Source organism: Rattus norvegicus, chromosome 8 (assembly GCF_021556685.1).
Source record: "Rattus norvegicus strain SHRSP/BbbUtx chromosome 8, alternate assembly SHRSP_T2T, whole genome shotgun sequence".
In the NCBI taxonomy this organism is placed as follows: Eukaryota; Metazoa; Chordata; class Mammalia; order Rodentia; family Muridae; genus Rattus; species Rattus norvegicus.
In genome coordinates, this window is record NC_141541.1 from 27,760,357 (window position 1) to 27,787,507 (window position 27,151).

The 27,151-nt window shown below is 44.7% G+C and overlaps 2 long non-coding RNA genes across 2 annotated transcripts; one reads left to right on the forward strand and one right to left on the reverse strand.

Moving 5' to 3' along the window:
- Positions 1-2,139: 2,139 nt before the first annotated feature.
- Positions 2,140-14,337, reverse strand: LOC148003993 (uncharacterized). Its single transcript, XR_015627569.1, has 3 exons — positions 14,198-14,337; positions 5,343-5,675; positions 2,140-2,243 (listed from the first exon to the last, which is right to left on the reverse strand). It is a non-coding gene; the product is annotated as an uncharacterized LOC148003993 (long non-coding RNA).
- Positions 13,949-19,858, forward strand: LOC148003994 (uncharacterized). The gene is made up of 2 exons (XR_015627568.1): positions 13,949-14,149; positions 18,503-19,858. It is a non-coding gene; the product is annotated as an uncharacterized LOC148003994 (long non-coding RNA).
- Positions 19,859-27,151: the final 7,293 nt, after the last annotated feature.

Here is a 27,151-nt window from a genome sequence, read left to right on the forward strand (position 1 = left end):
ACTCTCACAGAAGAGTTTCTTGTGTCCGCTGTGCTGGAGTTTGGTGCATGTCTATTAGGTATTCGTAATTCATGCTACCTTTTAGATAACAGTCTTGTAGAAATTTCATGATCAGGTCATATTAACAAAAAAAATCTAAGATATATATTCTTTTACTTATACTTGTCACTGTGAAGAAAAACATTTTTCTTGGGCACATTTCATAATGGATCTGAAGATGGTCTAGAAAGGAAGTTCAGAAGATCATTGTCTCTTTTCAGCGTGAATTAAACCATCTTTCCCCCTTTGATTGAAAATAGATTTGTTTTCTCATACAATATCTCCAGATTGCAAGTCCCCCTTTCTCTGTTCCTCTCAGTCCCATCCCATCTCCCCTCCCACCTGACTCCACTCCCTTTCTGTCTTCCATTAGAAAAGAACAGGTTTCCAAGAGAGATTGATGAAATGTAACAAAATAAAATAAGGGAAACCAAAAACTATCACATCAAAGTGGGGCAAGACAAACAGAGCCCGAGAGAAGGTGCGAGAATCAGAGGGTTATTCATTCACACTTGGGGTTCCTGTAAAAACCTATAGTGGAAGACACACGACACACGCGGAGGACCCGGTGAGGACGCATGCTAGGCCTGTGCTGTCACAATCTGTGAGTTCATGTGAGCTTTGATCCTGTTGGTTTAGAAGGCTGTGTTTTCTTGGCTGTCCTCCTCCCTTCTGGCTCTTATACTCTTTCTGCCTCATCTTCTGCAGGGTTCCCGGAGCTCTGAGAAGAGGGATTTGACAGAAACATCCCATTTAGCGCTAAGTCTTCCCAAGTTTCTCACTCTTTGTGTGAAGTCAGGCTGTGTGTCTTTGTTCTGTTCCCATCTGCCGCAGGAGGAAGCTTCTTTGATGATGTCTGAACAAGACACTGAACTATGAGTGTAGCAGCATCTCATTAGGAGTCATTTTATCACTGTTTTTTGTTTTGGTTTTAAGGTCAGTATTATTTGATTTTACGCTATGTCTCTGGGATGTCTAGTCTCTGGCTCTTGGTCATCCAAGCAATGTGTGTGTTCCATCTCATGGAGTGGCCTTAAGGCAAATCAGACATTGGTCGGACACTTCCTCAAGCTTTCAACCATCATTACTCTGGTGTATCTTACAGGCGGGACACCATTGTTGATCAAAAAGGTTTGTGGCTGGCTTGGTGTTTCAATTTCTCTTTAGGTAGCTTGCAGAGTATTTTCCTGTACCAAAGACACTAGAACGTAGGGTTGAATGCTCTATGCAGGCACCTTTTAAATGGGGGCGGGGGAGCATTAAAAAAAGCATGGCAAGTGCTGTGTGCTAGATGGTGTGTGTTGTTGAACTGAGGCTGGTTCTTGGATTTCTCGTGGGCTGTACACAGTAAGGCTTCTGTCATGGAGCACATACCCCTAAGACCGGGTCTTGCCAGAAACTGTGTAATCTCTGCCATTCCAGAAAATGCTGATTATGACTTAAGAGTGTACTCATGGTGGCATCTGCACTAGATATTTGAATTTCGAATGGCGTATTGAGGAAAAATAAAGATTTCTGGGGAAACAGGTCTAAACACAGCAGTCACTTATGTCACTTACTATGATGCTTTTTTTTGGTGCAAACTTAAGTTGAGGTGTTCACTCTCTTACCCAGACTGTACTTGTGAGCTCTGCCATCTGCTAGCCAGCCTTAATCATGAGCTCTGTACTCTGCTAGCCAGCCTTAATCATGAGCTCTGTACTCTGCTACCCAGCCTTAATCATGAGCTGTGCTCTCTGCTGCTGGGCTTTGTCTTCAGCATCACCCACTCCCTTTCTTTCAAGAATACAGAGCTCTGATTACTTTTTTTTTTTGAGAAAGAGTATTGAACATGACTATCCCAGACTGCCCAGATACAAGTTGCAATTATCGTTATTTCTCCCTGTACCTACTAGGATTTTAATTCAGCCGTAGACCCTAAAGTTATCATCCCGGGTGTTAGTAGTGTTTGAAGCAGAAATTCACCAACAAAGACTGAAGGGAAGCAGCAGCTATAGAATGACCCAAAAGCCTATTTCTGCTTCGTATTTTTAGGAAATGCTATTTGGTTTCTTTGGAGTAAAATTCAAAGCAATAATCTATTTTCCAGGTGAAAAGGAATTAGTCGAAAATAAATAGAAATTTATTTACTCAGGTCGGTCCGATTTTCATTCCATCATTTCTTTCTGTAGAACTTCTTAGGTAGAGCTAAATGTCTTCACCAACTAAGATAAATATAAAAAAAATCCATAGTTCAATATTATATCCTAATATTTGAAGAGGAACTACAGCTTCACATCCATTAACAGAATTATTTGCAGATAGTATTAGTCCCAAGCTTCAGACTTGGGGTCTAAAATCCAAGGAGAGGTGGTTGCTGAGGGGTTAAGCATGCCAGACTCCACTCTGGGAAGTGAAAAGAAAATCTGCAGGAAAAAGAAACACCAACCAGACTCCTCAGACGCATTCTTGGGAACACGGGCTACTCTTGTCACAGACCTGTCACACATGCGAGGCTAATAGTTTCTGCAGTCCTTTCACAATAACTGCTTCGAGATGATTGCTCCACACTGCACGCTCAGGGGCAAGCACGTGGCTTGGTGTGCAGCACTTTCCTGCCTGCATGTAGTCCCGTGATCGACATGGGCAAATCTTTCCTCTAGTGGCAGCATAGCCAGGTACACCGCTGCTGTGGGTGCTATATGAGACACGCAGCCTGGGTGAGCTGCCTGGGGCCAGGGGATGGGACATTGATTTTCCCAGGTGTTGCTCCTTATATTAAACCTCTTTGTTACAGCCTGTCAGAAAGACAGGGTTTGCACCGAGAAGGACTATTCTGAGTTCTGATTGCAAGCACCATTTTTATTTTTCTTTTTGATGAATTTTCAAGCAGTGACTTGAAACTCTACTTGGGCTGTGGACTAGGCTTCCCAGTGTGCCGAAAGATGCCTCTCCTGGATCTCAGGTGACTGAGAGAGGCCCAGAATGCTCCCACAGACGTTCGTGGAGAATCTACATGAAATCCTGCAGTTATTAGGTTCCCTGTCTCCTCCCAGAGGCTCCACAGACATGAAAGGTTAAAAAAAGCGTGTGAGGGCCTGAAAGGGGGTGTGGGCAGCTTGGGAGGGGTCTGAGAAAGATACCAGGGAGATTCCTTAAAAAATAAAAAGTTCCAATTCCTAATTATCATTCGATTCTCTTTCGACAGACAGTTCCAGAAATCTGAATCCCTGCCTGGTCATGAAAGTCACCCACCCTTCCTCTTGAAGAATTGTCTCTCATTGTCAAAGATTAACCTGACAGGGGAAAGAGAGGTCATGATGGGGTCTTGCCTCATAGTTTGCCGTTACCGTCGGCTAGTTTGGCCTCTGACATAATTACCTTTTCTAATTTAATAAGCATGTGGAATTACTTTTTTCTAACCATGACTGTGGAGTCAAAGTTTATGTTTCCTTTAATAAGATTACAAAGCTTCTGAGGCCGAGAGAAAAGTCTCTTTCATGTAATTAAAGAATTGCTCAGAAGGATTCTGATGGCCAAGATTTGAGCACAATGTTTTCATCCTTGCTAAAACGTCTGCGTATAGGGAAATAGAAAGATGGCTTCATGGGTAAAGGCTTTCTGTGCAGGCATGGGGACCTGAGTTCAGATTCCAAGAACTCCTGCAAAAACTCTGGGAGTGACAGGGCATGCCTGAAACCATAGAACCCAGGGTAGAAAGCAGGGATTAGAGACCTGAGGATGGGAGGCTTGCTGTCGAGCAAGTCTGGCAAACTCGTGAGACCCCGGTTCAAAAACATAAGAGGGGAGCAAGAAGAGAACTGGTGTTGGCTTCTGCCTTATTTGCAAATATTCTGGCAATTGCTTTAAATTTAATTTATATATTTAATATATCATATATAATTAAATTATATATAATTAAATTTTAATTATATACCTGCTATGCAAATATATATGTATATATAAATGTTAAAATGGCTTCTCAGATTTATTTTAGTGGTATGTCATATGAATTCCAAATATAAATATTAAAAGCTACCCTTGTAATAACAGCCGACTCCAGGGTGATTTGTATGCATGTGTGGTATAATAGAGTTCTTTGCTTTATCAAATAACTTTCCATGGAGTTGATTTAAGCAGCGTTCCCACCCAGGCACTTTAACAGAGGATTATGCTATAAAAAAATTACCAAGCACTTTGATGTACACTAAACTTCTTGGGCTCATTTTTACCGAGTGACATAAGGCATTTTTGTCCTCCATTCCACAGCTTTTGTAAGTCGCTGTGTGTGTGCGGGGGTGGGGTGGGGTGGGGGCTGAACTTCAGGAGTATATTATAAACATATCCTTCTCTTTGAGTCTTTTTGCAGCAATGACTACATATACTGGATTTACTGTGTAACAAGACAAGGTCGTGGCTGTGGGGACACACAGGACATCCGTGTGCACGTGAACTGTCTCCGTAGCCTTGGTTCCCAGCTGGTGGCACTATTTTAAAGGCGTTGCAAATTTAGGAAGGTGTGGCCAAGTTGGAAGCAGTAGGTCTGGTGCAGCGTGCATTGAGAGGTCTTTCCTGATCTCCTGCCCCTCCCTTGCACTTGACTTCTGGTTTATTAGGTGGAGAGTGGCCTCCCTTTAACAAGCTCCTGCCACCATCGCCTTCTGCTCAAGAGCACGAACCTCCCCAGAACCAGGATAAATCCCCCATTGTTTAACTTGTCTCCCTCAGATATTCTGTCACAGTGATGGAAAAACATCTAAGTCACAGTAGAAATGAAGGGAAGGCTTCGCCAAAGGGAAGGGTAACATTTGAGCTTGGCTTCCAAGGATGACCATTAGCTAACCAGTTGATAGAGTAGAAAGAACCTTCTAATTAAAAGACACTTATTCAAACACGTTACATCGTCACTGTTTGGGACTTTATGACTGAGGTAACTTGGGAGACTGTGGAAACTGTAATCATTGCTGTTAACTAGCTCCTCTTTCTCTCTCTCCTTTGCTGTTTCTTATTTCTTTCCCTGAATTTTTAATGTCTGGGTTTCCTTGGTCCTTTCCACCGGCGCTCATGCTTTATGATATCTTTTGGCCTCAAGGACTCCCGTCCTGTGAGAACCCAGTGCTCTTCTCCACCAGACCAGGCCAGAACAAGAATCATTTGCATATGCAAATGACATATGTATGTGCTTGTGTTTGTGTGTGTGTACATGTGTGTGTGCTAGTGTATGCAAGTTTGTGTGTGTGCATGGGTGCATGTGTGCACACGTGTGTGTATGTGTGTGTGTGTGTGTGTGTGTGTGTGTGTGTGTGTGTGGTGTGTATACGTACACTTCAGTCTGTGAGCCAGAGGTTGATGCTGGCTATATCTTCCTCCATTACTCTCCATTTTAATTTTTGCAAGACAAGTTCTCTTATTGAGCCTGTAGCTCACCAGTTTGACAGGATCAGCAGCCACGAGACCCCAGAGATTCTCTGGTTTCTTCTTTCTCAGCTTAGACAGGTGCAGGCCACCAAGTCAGGCTTTTGATGTGACCTGAACCTGGGTCCTTATGCCTGCATTCTACTGACTGAATCATCTTGCCAGCCCCAAAGCAAAGAACAGAGGTCGACAGACAGATGATGCTGTCAGGAGCTTGATCGAGGACTTTCCAGCATCCGTTTCTGTGAGAAAATAAATTTACATATTCTAGATCACCCTGCCGCCTCAAATGCTCATGTATAACAGCACAAACTAAGTCAGAAAGGACATTGAGTTAACTCCTCACTGTTGGATACACCAGCAACTCTCGGAGGTGCACAATGTAAATTAACAATCAATATTCTCAGCATCTGCATTTCTATTTGTGTATTTAAAGCCCATTCGGATTGAGAATTTCCAAAAATAAATGGTCGACTTCCTCTGCTAGCCTGCCACAACCAAAGGCTTCCTCACCCCAGTGATTGCCACTAGTCATTGAGGCCAGAGTTCTAAAATGTGCTATTTTTCTTTTGTTGAAGTCAAATTAGTAGAACATAAAATGCCCTATTTAACTTTTTTAATGGTGTGCAACTCAGTGCCTTGTAATAAATCCACGATGTTTGTGTATATTACCCAAAGCCATCTTTTCCCTGGGCACCATCACCCACCTTTGTCTATCCACCCTCCAGCAAGACCTGGTCATTTTCTATAGCCTCGTCCTGTTCCCATACACAGAATTGTTCTGGGATATGTGTCTTCTGCATCTGGCTTACTTCACCAAGGGCAATGTCTTTATAGTACACCCGTTATACACATTGCTACTGTCTCTCTCTCTCACACCTCAAATCTAACCCATCGAGAAATCCTGTCAGATGTAGTTCTGAAATGCATCTTGAATCTGAGCTCTGCTCAATGCCTCCGTTGCTTTTGCTTCCTGTGAGGCATCGCCATGCTTCTCATAGCCCGGCAATTGCCTGATACTCACGCCCCTGACTTAGCCTTACCTGAGTGTGTGTTTTCCAACAGATTGGTCTGATGTGTTCCAAATCTGAATCAGATGTGTTGCTCCTCTCCTCAAAACCTTGTCATGGCTTCCTGTTCTATTCAAAGGTAAAGCCAAAATCTCTCTTTTTTTGGGGGGGGTTCTTTTTTTTTTTTCGGAGCTGGGGACCGAACCCAGGGCCTTGCGCTTCCTAGGCAAGTGCTCTACCACTGAGCTAAATCCCCAACCCCAAGCCAAAATCTCCACCATGCCCCACAGGGTACTTGGGATCCCCGCAACTTTCCAATGAGTTGATGTGGGTATCCTTCCCATTTGGACCAGCCTGTAAACCTCTTTCCCACTGAGTCACACGGGCCTTTTTGCTGTTCTTCAATGCATTGTCTTCCTGCGTTAAGGACTTTGTAGTCACTCTTCTCCCTCCCAAGAACGCTGGCCAGCCCATGGCTTCTTACTCAATGGTGCCCAGCCATGCTTCCCCCTCCACCACTAGGAATTGCAATGTCCCCCACCTGTATTCTAATATTGCTTATTTTTCTCCTGTTTCTTTTAAATGGGCAACTATCATTCTCCAAATTGTCCTTATTTACTTGTTAATTCATTCATTCATTCATATATGTGTGTCTCTCCAACCAAAATGTGAGCTCTACGGACTGCAAATCTTTGTTTCTTTCACCAATGGATTCAAGAGGCTAGAACAGTAGTACCCTTGGCACTCAGTCACTGCTCGAGAAATAGTTGCTCACTCAAAGACATCAATCAAAATATCAAATAACATCTTTAGAACTTGCCACCATTCCCTTAATTATTGAGCTGCGTGCCAGGAACTTAGCAAAGGCCATACTTGCAATTTTATCTCGTCCAGTCCCCAGCAATGACTCTGGGAGATGAGTATTTTTTCCCACCTCCAGATGAGAGCTCCAAGTTTTCTGGGATCAGATAGCATGCCCAAGATTTCATGGGTCATAAACACTCAAGCATTCTGGATTTTGTTTCTGGTCCATCAGCAACCCCGAATTGCTCAGTAATTTGGCAGGGTGAGTCCTTTTTTATTTGTTTGTTTGTTGCTGATTTGTTCTGCTTTCTTTTACATGAAAGAAACCATTTAACCGGGGTTCCGGTTCAGAGGGCGAGTCCATGACCCTATGGTAGGAAGTGTGGCAGCAGGCAAACTTGCACCGTGCTGCAGCAGAATGCAGTTTCTCCACAATATTATCCCCTCCAGAATGAACTGTTTTTCTCAGAGAAAGACTAATAGAGCAGCTCACTCCGAGTCCCTGCCCCTGCCTCCGCCAGGATGAGTGTGGCTCAGGAGAGTGGTTTCCAGAGTCTCCAGCCATGGGCACTTTATAAAAGTTAAGGTTCAGTGGAGGGATGGGGATGAGTAGTACCATGGAGGGTCTAGTTGTCATCGACTCTTTACTTGGTCTCTTGTCCATGGAGCAGATGTTAGCTGCACTTCAACCTTAAATGCAGTTAGGCTATCTTTCCTCTTTTCCAGATGAAGGCTGGCTAGGATGCCTTGGGACAGTGTCCTCCAGAACTAACTGGGGAGAAGTGAAAGCAGGTGTTTGTTTGTTTGTTTGTCTTAAGTGCTTTTTGGTTTTGTTTTGTATTGCTTTTTTTCCCCCTGACAGGGAATGCCTTGGAATAAAGAGCTCAATTTTCTTCTTCCCTTAGAGCTTTAAGGATGTGGCCAAACTTAGACCTTTATTTAAGCACATCACATCCTGAGATTCTGGGACACTTCTCTGACTTTTTCCCACTAAGAGCTTAAACTCGAGTGCAAAGGTAATTCCAGAGATGCTTGAAGACAGCTTTCTGGAAGGCAGTTAATTCAGGTTGCCAAAACTTCCACCACATGCTGAGCTGCCTCCTCCATGGGAACCCAAAGCCCTCATCCCTTCCTCTCTTGGCATCCCCGAGAGTAGATAAGGAGATAGCCTAAGTCTGTTTGTTCCTCCTAACCCAAGTTCAACTTGGGAGAGAATTTCATTTCACATTCAGAAGACTAGAGCTGCCTTAGCAGTAAGAGACCTTTTAGACTTGGACCATGCTGAAGAGTCCACTTCAAGAGCGCTTTAGTATAAACACGTTTCTAAGACTTCCTAAGGCCAGCGAATACAGTCATTTTGGGTGAAAGGAAACGTGCCTGAATAAAATAGCTGCGAACGCCACAGAGAAATTCTCACAGGCGAGAAGTTACTACGAGGGATGCGTATGTATTTACTATCGGTGTGATCTAGTGATGGAGCAAACGTAGTTCAAGATAAAGGAAAACACGGATTAAAACTCAATACTTTTGATTAAAAGAGGCTCAGGACCATTTGCCGTGTCCTTTCTGCCTTTACAGTGATGGAGATACTGTTCATGGTCTCTGACAGAGAGCCGTGCATGACCCAGCAAGGAGCCACCCAATTAACAGGATAGGGGGTTGGGGATTTAGCTCAGTGGTAGAGCGCTTGCCTAGCGAGCAAGGCCCTGGGTTCGGTCCCCAGCTCCGAAAAAAAGAAAAAAGAAAAAAAAAAAAACCAAAAAAACAAAAAACAAAAAAGCAGGATAGATGGCATTGTGGGTGGTCATTTTTACAGAGAACCTGGATCTCAGGGAAGAAGGAGCTGGGGTTGAGGGTGGGTTTAGGGGATCTGTGCCTTTCTGCTCTGTAAGGACAGAGCATTGTCTCTTGAGCTTTAATGGTCTACCGTTGCTGCCCATAGACAAACACTCTTCTTCATACCAGGTCTGCTGTGATTAAATATGGCCTCTCTTCAAGGACTCAGGTGTTTGTAGGAGACTGTCGGCAACTGGGCAATGGCCATATCAAAAAGACAGGGTGCTGGGGAGGTGGGAAGCAGGCAGATAGCTCATGTTGCCAGTGAGGAACAGAGAGGCGGTTTCTGAGGGAAGAGCCTAATGAGGGATATGCAGGAGTTGATGTGTGTGTGCTGAATGTGAAGTAGCCCCCATAGGGAACATTTCCATCTTGCTAAGTGGCAGACTGCAGCACACACAGAAGCACTTCTAATGCTTCTTCCCTGCTTTACTACCTCCTGCCTGGTTCCTTTCTCCTTTTAGCTCAGTGCTACGTTCACTACAAACCAGCGAGATGCCACATGTGCCAGGACACCATTTTCTAACATGACTACCTTGGTTTGGGAGACTATGTGCTTGAGAAAAATCATTTCCAGGGAGGGGACAGAGGTGCCTCTCTCTACATTCGCACGCCGTTTCTAGAAAGTACGTTAGTGGAGTGATGTGATGGGGCTAACATTTATTCATATGTTCAGTGGCTGGTGCCAACTTCCCAGTCAAAAGTTCAGAGTCAAAGGGTGAATTTAGACACAGTCTATCAGAGAAAGATGATAGAATATAAAGACACAGTCTAGAACACACCCTTCCCTCAGAGTTCTCAGAAGGAACTCAAGTCCTTGTAGCTCTGTGGTTTCAGCTAATCAGCTGGGGGGAGTTTTGTTACAGCAGCCTCAGCAAACTAATACATCCACCCAGCTCTGGCATCCTGGTCCCAGTGGAGGAGAGCCTAGCAAGGGCCCTAGCTGTCCATTTCCCTCTGTGCTGCCAAGGCAGGAATTTGACAGGCCCAGCATGGGGACTGTTTGTCTATTGAAAATGGTATTAAAGGAGGGTGGAAATTCACAGATTAACTTGCTTTTATTTTATGAAATGTTGGATAGAAAAGAAAAAGAAAGAAACAGCCCCCCCCAGGGGGGGCGCAGTCTAATAATACTTACTCTTAGCCAGGAGTGAAAGAATTCACAAGTTATTGATGGGTTATTTTTAAGACAAACGGTATTTTTATGGATTTCCTTTTCAAGTAAAAAAAAAAAAACTTGGAGACTTGGTAGCCTTCTTTAAACCTCAACTCTTGATGATTGACATCCCTAATCCATGCTTGTTTTTTAGCCACCCAAGAGCTCATAATTTATGTTCTTTAAGTGTCAAAGTCATGGATATTTAAGGGACAGATTAAAACAAGATCCTACATTTATTTAAGAATATTATAAGATATTAATTAATATTGCATTAATATTAATTATATTTACCCTTTATATTTATGGTTTTATTGTTTTATTAATATTTATATCATTGTTATATTAATTTTATTAATTGTCATATAAAGTTGTAAGTCGAATTTTATAAATGAAGCAAACTGAAAACAAATATCATGTATCTACAATAAGCATGGGTTTGGTGAAAAAGGACTAGATGAGTTTGGGGCCGGAGAGATGGCTCAGCGGCTAAGAGCTCTTGCTGTTCTTTTGAGGACCGAGGTTCAGTTCCCAGCACCACATACATGGTGACTCATAACCATCTGTAAAGCTAGTTTCGGAGGACCTGGTATTCCATTCTGGCCTCCCAAATGGTGCACTCACACACATACCCATATACACATAAACACATCTTCAAAAACAGAATACATGAGTTTATATGGGAAATTTGACACATTTTATCTTTCGGCCCATAAACTAGTCACGTATCACTGAATGGCCCATTACATTTTGTTCTGGTTTGATTACCCTTGCTATGATAAACATCCTGACCAAGACAACTCAGGGAGAACAGGTTTTTTCCAGCTTACAGGTTACAGTCCATCGATGAGGAAAATCAGAGCAATAACTCAAGGTAGGAACTTGAGGAAGATCTGCTCACTATTCTACACAACATTACGTCTAACCAAGGAACTCACAGCCAGCAAAGTATAGTAGAAACCATGGAGAAATGCTGCTTGGTGGTCCACTCACAGACTCGGGTTTAACTAGGTAGTGTATACAGCCCAAGACTGTCTACCTAGGGAGTGTGCTGCCCACAGTGGGCTGGGCCCACCTACGTCAGTGACCAATGAAGAAAATCCCCCACAGACCAATCCAATATGGGAAATCCCTCATTGAGATATCCTGAAGGTGACTCTAGGTTATGCCAAGTTAAAGTTAAGTAGGGCATGTTTCTTTTGAAAATAAAATGTTGAGTGAAATACATTGAGTTCTGACATAGTACCCACACATATACTTCTTGCTTCTCTGTGGTGCTGGGATAGCATACAGATCTCATGCACATTAAACAAGGGCTCTAACTCTGAATTGCACCCAGCCTTATTATCTCATTTGCTTTGTCTTAAAATGACCCATCCCAGGGGTTGGGGATTTAGCTCAGTGTTAGAGCGCTTGCCTAGCAAGCGCAAGGCCCTGGGTTCGGTCCCCAGCTCTGGAAAAAAAAAAGAAAGAAAGAAAAAATAATGACCCATCCCTGTTCAAACTGGAAAGTTTCTTACAATCAAGTGAAAAGGACCTCATTTTGAATCTATTTTCCAAAGTACCTAGGTTTAGGGAATTAAATTTACTGCGAGTTTCTGTGAATACGAATGTGTCATCTATTGTCTCATTGGTTCTTATCAAAACTCAAGGAGGAGAGGCCTCGACCATCCCCACAATGATCTCGGAACTTGGAGAATAATTCAAAATGCAAAGTTCCCAGGCAGAACGGGAGAGCTGGCAAGAAAGGAGAGCATCGGACAAGCACTCAAGCTTCAGTCTAGGATCCCTTCCCTGCAGTACAACAGTTATTTAGACCACCACAGTCCAGTGGCTATCTGGAGGCTAACCCACTGAAGGGAAGTTTATTACTGAGGGTAAAACCAGCCAAAGGTTTCAGACTTCCTGTTACCTCAGAGGAAGAACTCCAGGAGACCACTGCCACTTTAACCTCCGAGGAAAAAGGATGCATGGTAGCAAAGGATTCTCTGCTCCAGACAATAGTTCTCCTCATTGAGGGTCATTCGTATCTTAATCTGTTCTGCTCCAGTCTCTCTACCAATGAGTCCCGTGATAGACTCTGCAGCAGACGACTTTGCAATAAACACTGTGCCAGCCACCGCACACAGCATTGGCTTCAGGAGAGCTGTGCAAGCACGCCCCATGTTTCCTTACCCCTAGGAATGTATCATTTTCCATGAAGCAGTCTGGGGGGGGGGCAAAAGCACCCCATACCAAGACTTTGTAGAACTTGGTACCATTGGTTCCAGTCGGCACAGCCCCATGCCACCCAAGCTGTGCAGAAGCGTCCCTGCACATACATGGGACGCTGGGATGTGGCAGGCGCATGTGAGGTTGGCCTAGTCACTGCGGCTTGCTGCTTTCACCTTATCCTATCTGTTTGGTACGCTTCGATTGGCCGTTCTCCTCCTCCTAGGACTGCCTCCACAAACCTCAGTGTTGAGAGGAATGAATTCCAATAAACCCAATAAATCCGAGAGAAAAATGTAGCGTTTGAGATCCACACAGACCATGATGACTGTCACATTAAGGGTTCCTGGGGATATTTTTATGACTTCCCCCCTGTCTAGAGCTGGTCTCTTACTTCCATAAATTGTACTGGCTGGCTTTTCATTAGCTCAGAGAGTTGAAATAATTCTTTGTAAAGAATTCTTTAGTCACACAGGATTCAACAATTGGCCAGGATCAAAGCTGTGTCATCTGTGTGGCGGGCCCAGCACTGTATATTTCATTTAAATGGTGTGGCTTGTTGCATAGTCAGTGGGAGTCGTTCCCATTTTACATCCCTCCTGCAGAGTGTGGGATCCTCTGATACTGTCCCCAGCACAGGAGCTGTTCTATGATTGACCCCGTTTTCCTCTAGAGCTGGTTCAGGTCTGTCTGAACGTGAAGTCATTCTGACATTCCCCTTCAGTCGTATCTGAAATTTCTCGAAGGATGGGGTCATTCTGGGCCCTAGGGGGTCTGGGGTTGTGAGGGGGAGGGAGGAGGAGTGGGACAGAGAAACGCCCCATTGTTCAGACCCTCTCTGTCCCCAGTATTTTCCCTTTAGGAGGGTGGGCTGTATTAAAGAGGCCCAAAGGGGAGATTAAAGCAAACCAAGGACAGGGAACACAGACAGTCTTCCTTTGTGGGGATGTTGCTCACTTACTCCCGGGCTGTCTTACGCCCTTACATTTTTCATTTCAAATATATGGGCACGAGAGGAAATGATGTGTGAGAGACATGGGAGAAAGAGCCTGACAGTCAGGCTGAAACAACAGTACTAGAATGACGCCGGGCCGTGCATCCCTCTACTGCACACAGAGGCACAAAGCAGTTCTGAGCCTTGCCACACACAGAGACGAGTCAAACAGAAGGCACGCAGAGGAGGTTAAATCCTTCACGATCCAGAGGGGACTAGGAGTGTCCGTCAAGTGGGCCAATGGCTGAAGGAGACCTCTCACTATGTTTCCGTTGGTCACTGTATTGATTGACCCATAGACGGCCATATCCACACCCATCTGCTTTGAGAAGGAACTGGACAACAGGGAACATCCCTACCAGCTGGAGTTATCAACTGCATCTGAGGCAACACTCTCTGTGGCCTGGAAGAGGTGATAATGAAGAGGCGTGGACAGGGTGCACTCCCAGCCCACACTGTAAACGCACCAATAATAATCTGAGGGTAAACGGACATCCGCACATAACACACCACTCTGTGTAGAATGAAACCGGATGTTTGATTTTACTTAGAAACCGGAGTTTCTTGGGAACATCGGTGGTCCCCATAATGTGTCCTTTCCATTCTACCAGACGATCCATGGCCCCGACAGAAACGTCTGCCCCCAGCTTCCTTTCACACGGACTGTAGTGCTCACCCAGCTTTATCAGGAGGCTAACAATTAAGGTAACGTAAGGGGTGGGCTAAACTTGGAGGAATACGCTGTTTACTAACCTTGTGAGACTCTAGATAGAGAAGCCCGAAGAACAGAAACTGGTTTTCCAAGACTGCCAGCATCAGCTCATACATCACTGAAGTCATAAGTCAGCCTGACCTCCCTCCTCCGCAAGGAGCAAACGGCACTTTCAAAACTGGAAGCATCTGGTTAAATATTAAATAGGAGAGCCATTCTTCTGAGGGCTCATATTGGCAGCGAGTAAGTAGCAGTTAAGTCAGATGGATGTTGACTTTGACGGCGGTGCATTTATGGTGTTACACAAATAATAGGAGATAGCGACTCCCTGGCAATCTTTCCACATCTTGCCCCCTCTTTGTGCTTTCTACATTGGTTTATGCGCGCGCGCGCACACACACACACACACACACACACACACACACACACACACACACACACACACAACTTTCTCTAACCATCATAATAGCTATTGTCTTCCCTTGCCCGTTTCTTTCAACAGATGTGTCCGTTTTTAGTTAATGCAAAGGAAACGGCAGCTTTTAAAGGCAGCCTTTTGCAGTGGGGGGAAAGCTGTATTAACTGTAAAAACCTTTTAGTTGCGCAATTTTGATATTGGGCCTCACCTCCCCAGACATTGCTTTCCTGTGTCTGCGTTTCTCTTTAAGCTCTTAGAAGGGATCGCTCAGGGGTCAGCAAAGGTGCAGCTCATAGCTGCGGCAGCAACAACAACAGCTGAGACACTTTAGTTGGAGTGACCTTGCCTGGGGAATAGCAGCGAGAGAAGCCTCAGACAAAGTAGCATTTGTGCGTTCAAAAGCGCTCTCGGATGATTGTCGTGTTAACCTGTACTCAGGACGCTAATGGTGTTTGTCTTGGCCATGGGCCAAATCAAAGCAGATTGAAAACACGGAGCCTGGGAAACAACAGCAAACGCATTCAGATGGTCTCAGATGCCGTCAGTCCACAGGTTCGCAAAACCGAAGTCACAGAGCTGCAGTGGGGCAGAGCCTCAGCTATAAACCAACCTAGGGCGAATCCACGTCACAGAGAAACCTTGTGCGTCTGAAGTGTGGGGAAATCTCCATTGCGTGGTCCTCAGTCGTTTGGTGTGGGGGACACTTTTTCCAGAATGCTGGCTCCTGTGTCCGCTACTGGGTAGAAATCTCAAGGACTGAGGTCAGGAACCATTCCCTGGATGGCAGTGGCTGGCCTGAAACCACCTCACATCTAAAAACCTCACTCATTAAATAGTGAGTGAACCTATAGGACCTATCCAACGGATTATATTACCAAAATTACAAATCTCTCTCCTGGACAGCGAAGTACTACAAATGCAATTAGGATTCTACAGGATTCTCTGGGAGTTTATCAATGGGACAGGGGCAGCCCAAGTTGTAGACCCCTCAATACCATATGGCTCAACCTTTGTCACCTACAGGACAGCAATCCTCTTGGTGGGTTATACTCTTGATATTCATATACCAGATTAAGGGGAAATCTTACAACAGACAGCTTTTTTTTTTTACCATCCCCCCGTCTAAACAGAACCATGTACTCCTCGAGAGGGGGCTGGCTATGGTGCAAACGCTCAGACTCTTCCACAGCAGGAAGCATAATTCCCTGCCCCCACTTTAACCGGAGCTGGTCACCTCTTGAGAGAGAAGATTGATGATCAAACGTGTTGAACGCCAACTCTGAACCATGTCTTCTGCTAAGTTCCGAGAGACAGGACGACATTCAAGACACCCAGTATCTGCGTCTGTCTCTCTGATAAGCAATTCTCACCAACTAGGAAATACAGTTCAACACACCCACCTACCAACGTCTGAATATGAATGTCGAGAATTTTCCACAAGTTCTTCCTGCCGATGAGACATTCCAACTAGCCACAGTCTTCTCTACTCTCTGGTTGAACGAACTCATAGAACAAGTGTGGTGGTTGCCGGTATCTCCTGGGAGAGGTTTTCAAACAGCTTGGATTTCAGTGTAATTGGTCTGATAGTTAACTCAGGTATAGGGAGTTTTAGCATTCCCTGAGTGATTTCAGTGACTTTGCAATATCACTACTAGGTCTGCATCCATTTGCCCGTGACTGTTTCCAAAGAGTAGGCTGTACCACTGCCCGGAAACGTGTTCTCCATCCATGCCTGTCTCGCCTCCACTCTCCAGACTCATGCTAGCATGTGGGTACTCCATGTGTTTGACAAATGAATTGGACTGAAACAATATTTACTAACATCCAGAAGTGATCTGTTTTCCTGGAAGGCCGAAGACTTCAGGAAAAATACCACAGAGCTTATATTAGGTTTCTATTGTTGCCATAATAAATCAGTACCAATTTAGGGGCTTGAAAGCTGCACCCATCCGTTAGTGATCTCACAGTTCAGCCGGTCAGAAGTCTATTGTTGCTTTTCCCAAAGTAGAATCAGGGTGTCAGTGGGCCTCAAGCTGCAGGCTCATGGAGAAAACCTGCTTCTAGACCTAGTCAGTATTCAGTGGCATCTACAGGGCACTGTCTCTGACTCCTTCGTGGTTGATAACCAGAAAGGAACCAGAGTTCACCTATGTTCTCCCACCTTCTATGCTTGTAGTGGTGGGGTGGGCTCTCAAGTTTCTAGTCTCTGTGATCTCATCTGTGAGCTCCTCGTCCCTTTTTGTCTTTGTCACATCTTACTGACCTACTCACCTTCCCTTTCTGCACACAAACCCAGACTAATCCTGCCAGGCCACCGGGATAATTTAGGATAATCTCCCTGTTTAGAGTCTGATGATTGGTCGCCTTACTTCTCTCTGCAAAGACTCTTTACAACAGCAGAATGTAGGTTAGGGTGAGATCCAACGAGCAGGGGATAAGAATCCTGGGGGTGTCTTTAGAATTCTGCCTACTGGGAGGGCACATAAGTGAGAACACAGAACCCCCATGCAGACGGTAAAGTGCTGGAGGTCAGGGCCATCCACGGGAGTAGATGACTGGTTGGAAGTGACAGCAAATCTAGGGAGAGTGGGTTACTGTTTATTTGGGGACTTTCAGTTTACAAAGAGCTTGGCTCAGGTTGTATTAGATGTTTGAATGTTGGGCTCAGCGTGCAGGGTGGGCAGCGGATCTCAGAAGTGCTCAGGGACGGCTGCTGAGAGCTGAGTAGCCAGGAGGCTTCTAGCAGGGCTGCATCCTCTCACTTCCTGTAAGCTGGTAAGGTTCTGCTTAGATCCACGTTAGACCCTGGACTCTAGTCTAGGTGACTTCTGAGGACACCTTTGAAGCCACCCTGTAAAGTTATCTTCTGATGGCCTTCGGAACTAGATGAGGCAGCTTTTAATTTCTCTATTTGGTCCACGGGAAAACGCAAGGTTCCAAAATGTCCTGCTACTTACTTAGGCAGGGATGCCTGGTTTAGAACCCCGTGTCTGCTGTTGGTGTATTCTGTGTGCAGAGCCCGCTTATAGTCCATGCAAAAACTCAAGTATTTGCTCTAGGAAAATCCCATTTTAACCAAGTACAGATAAATCTCTTCAGTTATAACCCTACCCATAGTAGGTAGTCTTAAAAAAAAATGCACGTGATACGTATATCTCAGAGACCTCATGGCTTAGTTCTGTTTGCCTTAAAAATACTCATGGCACAGCTTGGGGGGGGAAAATCAACTTTTACAAGTCTGTTTCATTATGAAACTTTCAATGCTTTATGTGATTTATTAGACAGCTACTAAAAGTAAAAAAATCAATATAATTGTGTGGGCGTGCTTTAACACTTTCCTAAATTCAAGCTTCTGTCACTCAAATAGTTAAGTCAAGAGCGATTTGCTCTTGTTTTGAGACAGGACTATGTAGCCAAGGCTGTTTCTATCATCCCCCTGCCTCAGCCCCCTGAGCCTCCCTAGCACTCTGCCTGGCTCAACTGGCCTATTTTCCAAAAGTATCTGATCAGACCTGGCACTCAACTTCTGGGACTTGCCCCACAAATTTTTAGCATGACACCATGAAAGATATTAGCAATAGTAGGCTTATTCAAAATGAAATTGTAAAAGCACTTCTTGTGCAAATGCCTGAGTATGTCTGTTGGCAGAGCCTGCCTTTGTGTGGTAGGGTGGGGGTCGCCACAGTTAAATCCTAGTCCTGTGAAAGAGTCTACCCTAAGGAGCCCAGGGCTCACTTGAATGAGTCTAATGTATTTTCTGAAGGAAAAAAATTCCACTTTTAGCATTACAACTCATATTCAGGTTCTGATACATTTAATAAAGACCTTTGAAGTCACCGGGAAAAGGGTAGGGGAAATGGAAAACACTTTGAGTCCGTGGCATTTTATCAACCAAAATATTAAACTTATGTGTCGCTACGTTTTTCAGAGTTGCTCTTAGAAAAGGATGGATTTTCCTTCTGGCTGCAGAATTCAGCGTTATCAAGGCGAGCTATATGATCTCAGCAAGAACTCTGCCGCCCTAAGAAAATATTAGCATCGAGAAACAAGCTGGGCGGTTGACGTGGAGGTATTTCCTCGAGAGAAGACCCCAGCTTCCCGGATTTTCTTCTCTTGGACTGTGGGTCCTGAGGTCTCCCTGCGGGAGGAGCAGGGAGGAAGGAGGAGCAGGTGGCAGCCAGGGCAGCGGGCCAGGGGAAGGTGTGGGGAAGAGCAGCCCGCAGCTGTCTGCAGCCGGAGCCACGCGCGCGCACGTTTGCATTAGTGGTCAGCACCGGGAGGTTTTCGCAGCACGACAGAGGAGGGGGTGGAGGGATGAGGGAATCATCGATCGATCGCTGCGAGCAGAGAATCTGCAGGATGTGAGAGGCCTGGTGCTGTGGCTTCCGCTCTCACACATCATCAAGCCTCGTTCGAGATGGTTTGAATTAATGACACTTCTTCAGACAGACAGAGTAGGTAAATGGAAATGTTAGACCGGCTTTTCACCTTCCTTGCTCGACACTTCCAGTTACCTTGGGTGCTGGAAACTCTCCACCCTAGCCTGCCTCCAGGCAAGTCCTAAAGCATTACAGTCATGACAATTTTCTAACACTGGGTCCTACAGGGTCTTAAGTAAAGGCACGCCTGAAATGTCCTTTGAAGCACTGTATCCCTTGGCTGCCTGCTGGACCCAGAGCCTGCAACCATCAGCCGTGCCCTAGTTACAGGCAGACTTAACCCACGAGAAGGAAGAAGCTCTGGATCATTGGTTCTATAGGACAGCCAGCACCTAAGCACCTTGTCTTAGCCGGGACAAAAGTCCTTCGGAGTTCACAGCTAGAAGCTGAAGCCTGCAAGGTATCCTTGCCAGCTTCTGGTCTGTCCAGCTATCCCAGGCCCTGCCCGCTCCTCCGTCTGGCTCTGAGAAATGGCTCCAGGACCCTGATCCTTTTGATTTTTCTGTGTACAGAGGAGCAGGAGACAGTTGGACCTGGAGTCATGTGTCCAGACACCAACCCAGGTTTCCTGTCCATCCTAGCTGTTGACCTTGAGGGGTTTACCTCACTAGCCGGTGTTTTAGCTGTTACCCCTGTGCAGAAAGAATACTAATAAAATATATTAGTAAATTAGTAATGCAGCAAAGTAGTAAAGCAATAATATGCAATGAAAATAGAAAAGTAAACTTTAAAGGTGACGTTGAATCAGCCAGAATTCCGCACATGGTACCGATTAGACGGATATGATTGATATACAGTTGTATAAGTGGATGGGACAAAAGAATAATTTAGAAAAGAATTCTGAACACTCTTCATTTGCTATTTACCTGTGTCTCGTCACCTTGGTTTCTAATTTAGGTGACCGAAACGCGTTTAGTGGGTCTCCCCATGGTAGTAGATGGTTGTCCTTCAGGAGGTTACTGGCTTGCCTTCCTCACCCCAGAGTTGGAGCAGTGTAAACTGCTAAGTCCGGGCTCCCCAGAACCCTTCTGTTCTCACACCAGTTGGACCTTTGGCTGACTTTCCTGGGGCAAGGCTATAAACTCCTTTTACAGATTGAAAGATTTTTATTCTGAAAATATTATTTTCCCTTGCCTTTCCAAAGAGGAGCTCTTGCTTCTCCTCTGAGCTCTCTTTTGGAAGCCTTCATGGTTTTAGTGTAGATGTTCTAAGGGCAGGGGTGGGGGGTGGGGGGTGAGATGAAAGAGAGTCTGAGCTGAGGGAGGTGAGGAGGTTTTTTTTTTTTTTTTCCAAATGCAAATATGTGATAAAATATGTGGCTTTGTTTATTTTTGTATATCTAAATGTTAGAAATGCTAACTTGAGCTGAACCGTTTAACATGCCTAATCGGAGGCAGATGGAATGGTCAGTGAATTATTTCTGTAAACCACTTCTGTTGGCAGGCAGGCTTTCATTCTCATTCCATTCTGGAGACCACTGCAGGTTTGGCCAGAGCGAGCTGGTGCCGGACTCTGCTTCAGTGACATATGCCTCCGCTCCCCCGCTCCCCCGACACACAACACAATCACACGTTTTCTCCAGCCCGGAGAACCACTTTTGTAACTAATTGGAGCAGACAGGGTGTTGCAGGGAAACCACGAGCACAGCAGAGCGTCCGGGTGGATATTCATCCCCGCCAGTCCTTTAACAAAGTGAACAATTGCTCAAATAATTATTTCCTGCTGTGGGCTCCCCCTCCGCCTCTTTTTTTTTTTTAAATGCTTTGTTTGTTAAATCCTATTTTCCTTCCTACTTTCCTGTTGACTGCAGCTAAATTGAATTCGGTCCAATCCATCTCACACTGGGTCAGCAAAATGCCTTGCTAGGGAGTTAACCCTTTCAGTGCTGCCTTTTATTCCCAGAGCAAAGGAAGAGACGCATTGGTTGGGGTTGGGGGCGGGGGTGGGGCAGGGCAAGAAATGAGGTGGACATGGAATTTGTTCTATTAGGATCATGACCAGTTTTGATAAAAGAAGTCCGAGGCTCTGCTCCTGCTGCCAGTGAGAATTCAGACTGTGTTTGCAGGTGGGTGGTGCACCCTAAGGGAGGGGGGCGGGGTCGCTTTTGCACAAATGCTTTCTCTAGAAATGTGGCACAGATTTGAAATGAAGGGCATGTCAACAAAAATTTTAGAGTGAAGGCAATCACGTCGGGGGTAACAGAATTAATAGAGTGGCTTGAATTAAAAGGCGGAGGAGAGGGCAACTCTGTGTCACATCTTAAAGCCATTAGGGGTAGGAGGAGCATTCTCATCTGTGGTTTCTCATTGTTTGAAGACTTGGGGTGTTGTGTGGCTGAGATCAGATGGCTGGGGGCTGCTGAGCAGTGTGAGCTGCGAGATCCCTCGATGTCTAACCCAGGGAAGAGAAACAGCTGCGGGGACACCCCAGCCAACATCAACAAGTGCTGGAGAGCATGTAGTGGCTCCTGTCCTCCATTGTGTGAAAACTGTCCCCATCCGGAGAGAGTTTAAGGGGCTGTGTGTAAGCAGAGCTGGTGTCAGGAGCTGCACTTGGCTGTCGCTCTCTCCTGGCCCGAACTGCAGCTTATGTTTCTGCAGGTGTAATGTCAGAGTCCAGGCATTTTCCTAGGTGATGGATGGGCTCGGGTTTCCCTCCTTGGATACATGTGAGGTTTAGTTCTCCCTGCCACGTACAAGCGTGTGATCGAATGTTGACAATTTCTGCCTGTACAACTCACCCTCCGTATTTCCCAACTCAGGATCTGGGAGTTCAACCAGGTATGTACCTCGAGTCGTCAGGCCCTAGATGGTTGGTGTGGTACTACCGGGACCCTTACAGAGTGTTTCTCTTGCCATCATTAAACACTACGGTCTATCACTTAGTCACATGGTGTTCATATGGCACCAGGTACAGACCACTGAGGGTGTGTACAGCTTCCATGGAGTCATAAAACAAATTTCCAGCCGACCTCAAGGGCTTACTTAAAAATGGTCTTGCTGGGATGTTTTTCTCCTTCAGGCGTCATGTGTGGGGAAGTATCTTCTAGACGTTCTACGCTTACTATGTCATCTTTCCCTGAATAACATGGGCACACATCTTGCTTAGTTTCTACAAGACTGAGCTCTACAAGACTGAATTTCTTAATGTTTACAAATGCTTTCCGTGTATCTCCTACCGGTGTGTACCTCAAACCATAGCTCTCCAAAGGCAGAAGTGAAGAGATCAATAGTTTGAGGCCAGTCTGAGCCACATAAGAAGGTCCAGCCTCAAAAAAAAAAAAAAAAAAAAAAGGACAGTGCGGTTTAGTGGTAAAGCATTTTCCTCTACAGGACCTTGGGTTTGGTTCCCACATACACGCACACCACCATAAACCTATTCGAGAATATTATTTCTGCTTTATCATATAATTTGCTGCTTCCCAAAATTCATTATTAAACCTTTGACTATGCCTACAGAATGTTTTCTCCTATCTAAAGAGTTTTGTTACTATGTTTTTTCTTTTTATTTATTTATTTATTTATTTATTTATTTATTTATTTATTTATTTATTTATTTATTATGTATACATCATACAGCTTTCTGCCTGCATGTATGCAACTACAGGCCAGAAGAGGGCACCAGACCTGATTATAGGTGGTTGTGAGCCACCATGTGGTTGCTGGGAATTGAACTCAGGACCTCTGGAAGAGCAGTCAGTGCTCTTAACCTCTGAGCCATCTCTCCAGCCCGTTACTATGTTTTTTCGAGTGAGAGCTGTTGGGTTTATCGTATGGCTGCAGAGGCTGTACCGTAGTTAAAAGGGCTTTCCCTTCTCATTCTGGCTATATAATAGAAAATTCCCCTTTTATCTGTAAAGTTGTAAACCGACAAAGATAGAAGTTGGGGGAATTAAAAACTCAGATTTTTTTTTTTTAATCTGAGGCATCATCAGATCCGAGAGACAACTTTCCAGGAATGTAGACTTCTAAAACTGACCCCAGAAAAGAGAGAGAATCCAAACCAATATATTCCCACAGAAGATGTAAAGTTGTCAGAAAGCAGTCCATCACAGAAACATCAGGCTCAAAATGTTTCATGGGGAATTCTAACACATCATTGTATTAAAAAAAAAATTCCATAGCTTAGAAAACAAGCAAACAAACAAAACAGACCAGAAAACGGAGCAAAACACACAAATATCCAAATTTTACAATATAACTTACAATTTTAACTATTGACGGAAAAACCCAAAGATTGCAAAATAGTTCTTTTGTGTTTATCTTAAAATTCTAAGATAGAAAGCACTAGAACAGAAACATAGCTACTTAATGTCCTCAGTAGTGGAGTCCTGCTTCTCTAGAGGAACAGAACCAACCAAATTAATATAAGAAGGAATTTTGTGTTATGTCAGATGGGCGGCGGTGGGGGGGGGGGTCCTACTATGGCTGTCAGCACCGTGGAGAGGCTGAGAACCCGGAAGCTGCTTAGTCACAGCACCAGGTGCCTCAGGAATCTTGATATCGCACTGAAGGTCTAGAGCGTTCCTGGGGAGTCACTGGTCTAGAGTCACATTGGAAGGACAAAGGAGCTGGGTTCCAATGTCAACAGAGAAGGGCAGTGGCAGAGACAGCAACAGTGTGGATGCGCTGACCAACAGGAGTGAGTGCAGGCAGGCAACAGCATTTCCCTTCTTTCCTCAAACCCATTTATATCTGTGCTGATGCTGGAAGACCATCCCACTCTGGGTCAGGGTCTTCTGCCTTCATTTAGTTCTTCCAGGAAATAACCTCGCAGACCACCTGGGGGGTGTGTTTCTTAGTCATCCTAGATCTAATCAAGCTGGCAATCATGATTAACTGTCGCAGTGTGTAGGATGGATTACATAATTGAGAAATATACAAGTGAGATTGTTTCTTTCTCGATCTTTTGATATAATCTCATGTTGATTCTTAATAAAATACTTCAAATATTAATAATACTCCTATGTACAATTGGCATTTATCCCAATTTTCAATCCCACATGAACCATGTTTAACAGTAATAGGATTCCAGTTAGAGTAAAGATGATTAAATAGATACCACTTTAAAATTATTTCACTCAACATGTAAGCGGATAGCACTAGATAGCTAAACATACAGAGCTACAAAAACTGGAGTAAAGCAAACAAACTTACTGCTATTTGGAAAAGATTCTGTTTGGTGCTTGAACCCCCTTTTTACAAGAACCACCTGAGACAGAAAGAGAGGGAGAGAGGGAGGGAGGGAGAGGGGGAGAAAGAGAGCGAGCTAGAAATTTAAAAATTCAGTAAGATGACAGAGTGCCGAGTTAATAAAGAGCAAAACCAGGTCTTACATTTTATGATACCATCAGAAAATATATTTTAATACTCTCATATTTAGTAGTCATAAAGGAGATAGCATACTTGGGAATAAACCTTATAAAGGTATGTTGGGGATCAGTTGTAATCTTTCATCTTATTTTGGCTCCCAAAAAGCCACGCTTCCAAACCTCAGGGTCCCTGCCCCCCAGCTGGCTTTGATTGATAGTAAAGAATTGTCATAGAGCCATTGTTTGAACAATGAGATGGGAGGGGGACTCTTAGGTTGTGTGGGCTAGAGCAGGGGATGAGGGGTGGGGAGGAGCCATGCCCGTGGCAGGGAAGGAGAAAGAAGCTTAAAGGCCAGCTGACATGTGAGAATCCAGTTGGTTGGGTCTGGGGGGGGTGGGTTAGCAGCGATAAAATATAGATTTTAAAAGATATTAACTCAGGAGTACCCAAAGGGGATGCTTGTCAGTAGCGGGAGGTTTAGAAGTGCCCAACCATTAAGCTAGTCAATACATACCCAAATTAGCTGGCACTTTCATTTGTGAATCCAGAGAGCTCTGGGGTGGGTGTATGCATGTGACCTCAGAGCCAAAGCAGGTTAATTAAATCACCGTTACAGTGTTGTTAGTTTTCCATCATTGTCTGGAAATACCTAAGACGGTCAACTTAGGAAGATTAAATGTTTATTTCGTTCCACAGCTTCGGCTGTTTCTGCCTCTAGCTGACTGGCCCATTGCTACTGGGCCTGTGGTGAAGCTGTACATTACGGTCAGAAGCAGGCAGCAGACAGAAGCTGCTTGGGGGAGGAGTGGAGAATGGAGGAGGGAGGGATAGATGGGGGAGGGACAGTCAGGTCCCAATATCGAATTCAAGCTCACACCCCCATCGAAATAACTTCTTTGACTTAGGCTTGTCCTCCTCTCTGCAGCACCACAGAATGGGGACCAAGAGTCCAACATGTAGGATGTAGGGGTTGGCATTCGTCTAAACCACAGCGTGTATCCAAAATATGGGAAGAAGACTTTAAGATCCCTTCTCTAGGAGCATGTGACCCCTTTCACAGCACACTAGAACAGGGGGATGGCACCCTCTCTTATTTAGGAAGGTGTGAGTGAGGCTTCATAAATGTCATACAAATGGTAACAAAGTAGCCAAGTGAATCGTGAAGCAGGAGCAGAAACATTCCAGATAAAGAGATATTCCATCATGAATGTTTAGTCACGCAATAGTGTGGTACCACTGTATACACAAACAGTCCAGAGGACAGGATGAAAAGTTCAAAAATAACCCCGAGAACTGAGGAATAGTGGAAAGAAGACCAGGGTGTATCCTGCTCCTCAAAATGTCTACGAATCAGGTACCTGACACTCCTGGAGGAAATGGGGGAATCCAAATTACTTCATGCCACTTATCAGTACAGACTGCAAGGGGAATGAGTTCAAATCAGTAAACTAGAGCGTGGCCTAGTTGTAATTCCTTCAGTCAGGGTCCAAAGGTCAAGGTCGTCTTCAGTTTTGCAAGTTTAACTTCAGCCTGAGCTGTACAAGAACCTCTCAAAAAAAACAACTCAATCTGTGGGATGGAGAGATGCTAAGAGCACTGGCTGGTCTTGCTGTGGACCTGGGTTCAGTTCCCAGCATCCACATAGGTGGCTCAGAAACACCTGTTACTCCAGTTACACGGGATCTGATGCCCTCTTCTGGACTTAGCAGGAACTGCATGTGCCTTGCGCACTTAACACACAAGACTACAATAAAAATAACTAGTGAAAAATTCAATATGAAAATACCATGACTTGGGCTTGTTACTAAATTGCAAGCAGATTACAAACATAGGATATGTCGATAATCTTCCTTCTTTAAAAATAATCGTTATATGTGTTTGAATGCATGTTTATGTGTATGAGTGCAAGCACCTTGAGCACATGGAGGTCAGAGGTCAACTTTGTGCCTAAGTATTTGGCCTTCATCTCTTTTGTGTGTGGCTACCTGGCCTATGAGCTCCCGGGATCTTGTCTCTGCTCCCAGCTCCCTGTGGGAGGACTGAGAGTATAGTTGTGTGCTATCATGCCCAGCTCTTATGGGGTCTGGGGATTTGAACTCAGGTTTTCAGGCTTGCATGTTGCTAAGTCCAGCATGGCCCTGGTGGAGACAATGTGACACGGTTCCTGCCCTTGTGACAGGCTTGGTGTGAGCCTCCTAGAGTGATGGCTTCTGTGGGCGTAGGCTTGTTTGTATAATTATGTACAGATTTTCACATTCCTCCGAGGAATGTCCTCCGGGTTAACTTTAATGACTCCAAGACAGTTTGAAACAGCATGAGGTGGTGCGGCTAATGTCTCAGAAAAGAGGTAAATGCTGGGACCTTCAGGGCAGCCCTTAAGGAAAGAGCTCTAGATACATGAGTTCGATATATGTAAATTCTCAACTATGTAAAATATAAGAATGCAATATAAATTTTGAGGGGCTTTATGAATATAAAGGAACAAAGGCAGCTAGCTACACTATGAGCCAGCTTGTCAGAAAGACACAAAAGCAGGCAGATTCCGGAGTTCAAGGTCAGCCTGGGACACAGCAAGGTTAGGCCCACGAGTGATAGAAATGGTAATTTCAGGGGGTCACACCCAACTAGTTTATCTTTTGTGCTTAACAAAGGCCCAACGTGCGTTCTGCAATGTTAAGAAAAAAAAATGTATTCATGCTATCTCTTAAGAATCAAAGTGCTGGGGTCAGGAGATGTTGATTCATAAGATAATCAAAAGGGAACCTGGAATTAATTACTGAATAAATATGCAAATAAGAAACTGGACTTTTGGTCTGCAAGAGATGA